This window comes from Terrapene carolina, unplaced genomic scaffold (assembly GCF_002925995.2).
Source record: "Terrapene carolina triunguis isolate 2854851 unplaced genomic scaffold, T_m_triunguis-2.0 Scaffold136, whole genome shotgun sequence".
Lineage (NCBI taxonomy): Eukaryota > Metazoa > Chordata > Testudines > Emydidae > Terrapene > Terrapene triunguis.
In genome coordinates, this window is record NW_020664487.1 from 8378417 (window position 1) to 8384616 (window position 6200).

Genomic DNA, 6200 nt, shown 5'->3' on the forward strand with positions numbered 1-6200 from the left:
GGCTGTAAGGCTGTAGGCTGCATTCTAGCTGATGGGCACTAGGGAGCCATACGGACCCACCACACCCTATTCCAGAACTCCTCCCCTTAGGACAGTGCAGCATTTGACATTCTTTATGGCTGGCCAGCTTGGCTGGCAGGTGCAGTGGGATATAGCCAATATCCCACCTTCTCATCCCTTCCCAGTCTCTCCCTGATCCCTTGGATGAGGCTGCAGACCTGGGATTTGCTAAGTGGGAGCAGACCCTGTGCTCCAAGGAGTGCCTGGCTTGTGATCGGCCAGCCCTTGCGTGGTGGGACCTAAGTGATGGGGGCTCCTTGTGGATTCTCTTCCCCCACTGATTCAGTTCCTGGTTCTGCCACAAAACCCACTGTGGCTTTGGCAAGCCATTACCTCTGTGTCAGTTCTTCCATCTGTGAACAGGGGATGTCGACATTTCTCCCACCCTATATTAGTTTTTCACTTATTTCGATGGTAAGGTCTTCGGGGCTGGGACTGTCTCTTGCTATGTACTTACACAGTACCTACCACAATGGGGCCCTGATCCCAGTTGCGGGGACTTGTGGGTGCTACTGTGATATAGCTGCTGCAGAGAACAGTCAAGGAGATTGGCTCATGGGTTGGGTGTTTTTGCACAGAGCTGAAACAAAGCATGCAGAAATTGGATTTAATTATCCATGCTGTGTTACGCTTGCATTCAAATTACTTTATGAAATCAAGCACGTTACACATCTTACTGGTATGTCTGACTGCACAATACTCATGCGTAAGAAAATCCAGTGGCAACAGCTGCCTTAAACTGGAATGAAAGAATAAAATCTAAACAGAGAGGATTACTTCACGCATTTATACATTGCCCCTAATCTTGGTAACTGGGCTCCCTTCACCTCACTTAGCTCAAGGGAATGCAACACTTTCCCCCCAACCTCTCCCATCAGTGACCAAACTACTTTCCCAGCATGGATCGGAGTCAGGGGATTACCAGCCAGGAGACTAATTGTGCACTCTTTTTGAATAATCTGATGATTGCCTCTCAGGACATGCATGGTTGTGTTTGAAATTGCCAGACGAAGATATCCAGACACATTGACTTTGCTTTATGTGGGAACAAAGTTTTGTTGTAAAATTAGAATAGTAATTGCTGGAGACATTCCATCACTTATTTTTTTGCAAAAAGCTTGAGCCAAGACAGGCGTTTTGTGCTGTGTCCCAAGAGACTGATGAGTGGGAGTTTTCCTCTTTGGCTTCAATGGACTTTAAATCAGACTGCAAAAGCAGCCAGGAGCAGTTTAGGATAAGGTAGATTTCTGCAGGGAGGAAAGGCCCTGGATGAGGCCCTGCTGCCGTTGGCATCTCCTGCGAGTTTGTCCTTGGGGACAGAAGGATTCCTGCTGAAGGTGGCGGGGAATAGTCTCTGAACTATCTAGGTCCTACCCCAAGGAGGGCTTTGTATCTCGGAGTGAGTTGGCAGCCTGTGAAATTGGCAATGCAAGCATAATGTTCTCTGTCACCTACCCTACCCAACAGGCAGGCAGTCGTGGGTTGAGCTATCATGAAGTGCTGAGTGGCAGAGCAGTATGGAGAAGACCAGCATTGAGGTGATAAGGACATGGACTACAACTTTCAAAAGCAGGGGCCTACAGTTATGTTCCTTGACCCATCTCTAGACCTCTAAGCAAGTGACCTTATTTTCACAAATGCTGGGCACCTGGTGACACATTTAGATACCTAAAGGTAGTCATCAGAGACCTAGGGGTTAGATTTCCAAAAGCACCTAAAGAATTTAGTAACACAAGCCTTTTGGAAATCTCCCCCAGATGTGGCCAAACACAAGGTTGGTCCAGTGGTTTGGGGACTAGCATGGGAACCAGGTTTGATTCCTAGTTCTGCCACAGATTTTTCTGTGTGACCTTAATCAAGTCACTTAGTCTCTCTCTGCCTCAGTTCCCCATCTGTACAATGGGGATAATAGCAGTGCCCTGCCTCACAGCGGTGTTGTGAGAATAAATACATTAAAGTTTGTGAAGAGGTCAGGTACTACTATGACTGGGGCCACAGAGAGATTTTTCAGGTCAGGTTTATCCTACTCCAGTGTCCCCCTCCCGCTGCCTGGTTTCCATGGCTATTTCTCGCCTGGTTTCTGATTGGGTGGTAAATTTAAATTTATGCCCAGCATATTGTATAGGACAGGGGTAGGCAACCTATGGCACGCGTGCTGATTTTCAGTGGCACTCCCACTGCCCGGGTCCTGGCCACCGGTCCGGGGGGCTCTGTATTTATCATTTAATTTTAAATGAAGCTTTTTAAACATTTTTAAAACCTTATTTACTTTACATACAACAATAGTTTAGTTATCTATTATAGACTTATAGAAAGAGTCCTTCTAAAAATGTTAAAATGTATGACTGGCACGCGAAACCTTAAATTAGAGTGAATAAATGAAGACTTGGCACACCACTTCTGAAAGGTTGCCGACCCCTGGTATAGGACATCTGACGTACCCCGGACTTTGCTATACTGATTGATTTTGTATTGCAGCGTACGTTTCAATAGTTTGGGCTGTAGTATTTCAAGGAACAATTCCTGTTACACTAGGAAATTTGCCTAATTCTTTACCTTGCCCTTTTACACAACTGACTCCTCTTCAGCCTTGTTATTTGGCTTTGGGACAGGTTCATTACTTCAGATTGTTAAACGAGTACTTGCTCCTGTAATTAAATGGGTGTCTTGGGATTAAACTCACTGTCACAGAATGTAAAAGAAAGCACATTCTAGTCATGATTAAGAGGCAAGATGTGCCAGTAGCTATCCCTCAGCTATCTGAACACTCTTGGGCATACTAAATTGTGCAGGGACTGAGTGGAGCTGGTCTAGGCATCCACCTTCAACACAAAGAGCATATGGTCCCATAGAAACCAGGGCCAGTTGATGTAAATTAGAGCAGCCCCTAAGCTGCTCCAAGTTACACTGATATGACTGGCACAAATATGTCATAAGAGTCAGCGAGGGGTTACTTTCTTCATCCCCGCACCACACCAAGCACATCTCCTCGCAGTACAGAATCTGGACCTATATCTTTACAGATAAGCCAACTTTCAGTGATAAGGGAGGTAGAATAATAATAAGGACAATGATATAAGGAGAAGAATTAATCTTCTATAATATTTATGCACCCAGCAATCCTGATCCCAGGTTTTATTTTTAGCAGAGTCCTCTCCCTTCCTTTGTTCATGTAAGAAAACGCATCCTGGTGGGTGGGGATTTTAATTGTAGCCCAGAATCTCATCTACTTCAAATACCCCCACCCAAGAGGCTATGCTGGAGTCTGCTGAGAGGTTTGGTTGCAGACCTTTTGCTGATTGTTATGTGGAGGTTGTTACACACTGAGGAATCCAACTTCACTTCATTTACTTGGTTCAGTTTCCCTGGTTCACTTTCCAAACTAGATCCTTAGTAGAATATGTCTCATCAGCTACCACCAGTAATACTTTAATCTCAGGCCAGACTGTTATTAATGTAATGATGGACCAAGCCACGCAGCTGGGGATGAGAGAGAAGCCAATGGTGGGTTATTCTCTGTTTCAGCATTCAGCGTATCCAGAGCATCCATTTAGATTCTCTAAGGAAATGAATCCCATAAAGGATAGTAATGTAGAAAACAGCCACAGAGGTAGCCAGTCAGATTCCCAAACCAGTAAAGGGAGTCAGAGGTAAATCTTTTTGAAATGGGGGTGGGGTGGGGTGGGGGGTGGGGATCAAGGAATTGCAAATCAGGTTCCTGAAGAATGGCAAAGTAGAGGAAGGGAGTGGGGAGCAAGGAAGGCCCAGGAGTTAGGATGGTAGCTGGGACTTAGAAGACAGGTTCTGTTATCTCCTCTGCCACAAACTTCCATGTAACCTTGGCCAAGTCTCTTAGACTCTCTGTCCCTCAGTTCCCCATCTGTACAACAGAGATAATAGCACTGCCCTACTTCACAGGGTATTGAGGATAAATATATTAAAAATGGTGCGGAGCTCAGATATTACAGTGATGGGGACCAGATAAGCACTTTTGCTAGATAGATGGCCAGTTCAATGTAAGATTTCTACTATTTTCCCCTTAAGGTAGGATGTTATCCTTCTGGACTTCATGAGCTTGCAGGGGGATGAAATTTCAAAGGCCTTAGTGAATTTAACCCTGCAACTGACAGCATGCAGGCAGACTGTCACCTGCTGCACCATTGAAGTCAATGGGGCTCCGTATGTGCACAGCAATTCACCCGCATAATTGCAGGATTGAGGGATGGGTTTATTGTATATTTGCAATATTTTGACACCGGGACCCTCCTATTATTTTCCAATCTGGCCAATATCACTCTCATTTTAAAACCTGATAAGAATCTCAAATACAGTGTGTGGGTCCTATTGTCCCAGATTTTCTTTCTTAATCTAGATGTCCAAATACTTTCCAAGGTCGTATGTTCACTCTTGAAACCTCTTGTCACATGATCAAACTGAGTTTGACATGGAAAGGCGCTAAGTAATAAATAATAGATGATTGCTCTGTGCAATGGGCTCTTTGTCTCTGGAAGTCTTTGGATGCAGAGAAAGCCTTTGACAGTGTGGAGTGGAAATCTTTCTTCTTTTTCTTTTTTCTTTCTGAGCCTGTTGCTTTAATTTATGGCATGATTTTAAATATGTATTCTAGGTCTCGTTTCTATTCCCAGAACTTCAGTGCTCTCTGACAAGGTATTCCCTAACTATTTCACCCAGGGAGGGGGCAAAAGTCAGGGTGTTGCTTTATCTGCAGTTGTCGAACCTCTCGCTGAATGACAGTCTAGTTCTGTCCCTAGAACTGGGGGATGTGTGAGGAAAGTTGCCTTTTACTTAGGTTGTAAGCTCTTTGGGGGCAGGGATCATATTTCTTCTGTGTTTGTGCCTAGCACAATGGGATCCTCATCTATGATTGGGGGTCGTAGGCACTACTGCAGTCCAAATATTCAATAATAATATGTGCAGACATATTTTGTTGTTTAACCAAACATCTCTGGGGTGACTGATTTTATTGGATATTTTAGTGCTTTCTCTAGGTTTTCCTAGAATTTCCCCCCCTCCTCCCAGTCATTTTGACTCTTCCCCCACAATGGAAAAGGGGGCTAAAATGGGAAATAAAATAGTACTGGTGGTACTTTTATCAGCTCTCCCCACAGCTCAAGGTCCACCCACTCGAGATGCCAGAGTGAGATGCCATTCACAGCAGCTTGCAGAGTGGTTCAGAGTGTGGCGACGTGTGCTGTACTCAGAGAAGGAGTGCGTGTTCATGGCTACACTCCTTCCAGGGTGCTCCTCACGCTGCAGCAGGCCATATCTGCTGATTGGCGGGTGGCCCTATAGGCTCTGTGTCCCCTTTTAGGCTGATTTGTGCCCCTAAGGGAACTAGAAGGGAATGCAGTTTGGTTTGGCCCCTGAGCAAGGGAAGTGAGGTTCCTTGTACCTTCCTTATCTCTTGTGCACCAGGTACAATCTGGCCCTTACTTTAGCAGTGTCTGTGGCTGGCGTCTCTGTAGAGACAGAGTGAGTTGTGTTCAGCATTCTCCATGGAACGTACCTCCAGAGCCTGGATTCTCTCCAAGCCCTAGGGTATAGAAGGGAATTATTTTGCTCTCTGTGCACCTCCTGTAATGTCTAACAGCGAGACCAGCAAGTTCCCGCGATGGGAATGAGCTCCCTGCTTTAGCTGAGTTTAGCGGAAAGTATTCTGCTGCATCCAGGACTTCCTGATATTCACTTCAGCGTGGATGATGGTGTGTCCACAGCACTGGATTGACATAAACAGAGAGTGATCGAAGAACATGGTGAATGTGACACATGCTGGGAAACCATCCAAAAGCATGTTTGTTTTTTTTAAAAATTACTAAAATAGAGACTCGATTTAGGAAATGAGCATTTCCTGTCTGCCCTTTGGGTTCAGAGTAAATGCCTTACAGAGCGCGTGTCAGCTAGAACGCTCCTGAAAGGAGAGGTACAGTATGTGCACCTGGCACCTCCTTTATTCCTCCTCTGAGTGCAGAAATGCTCAATGCACCCATGGAGCCGTCCTCCTGGCTAAGCATAATGTCGTTGCTGTTCCATCAGGAGGGGGTGTTTGTGAAGGTAACTGTCCGGATCTCCAGCTCCGATAAAGCAGCGTAACTCCATTGAAGTCAATGGAGCTGCGCAGA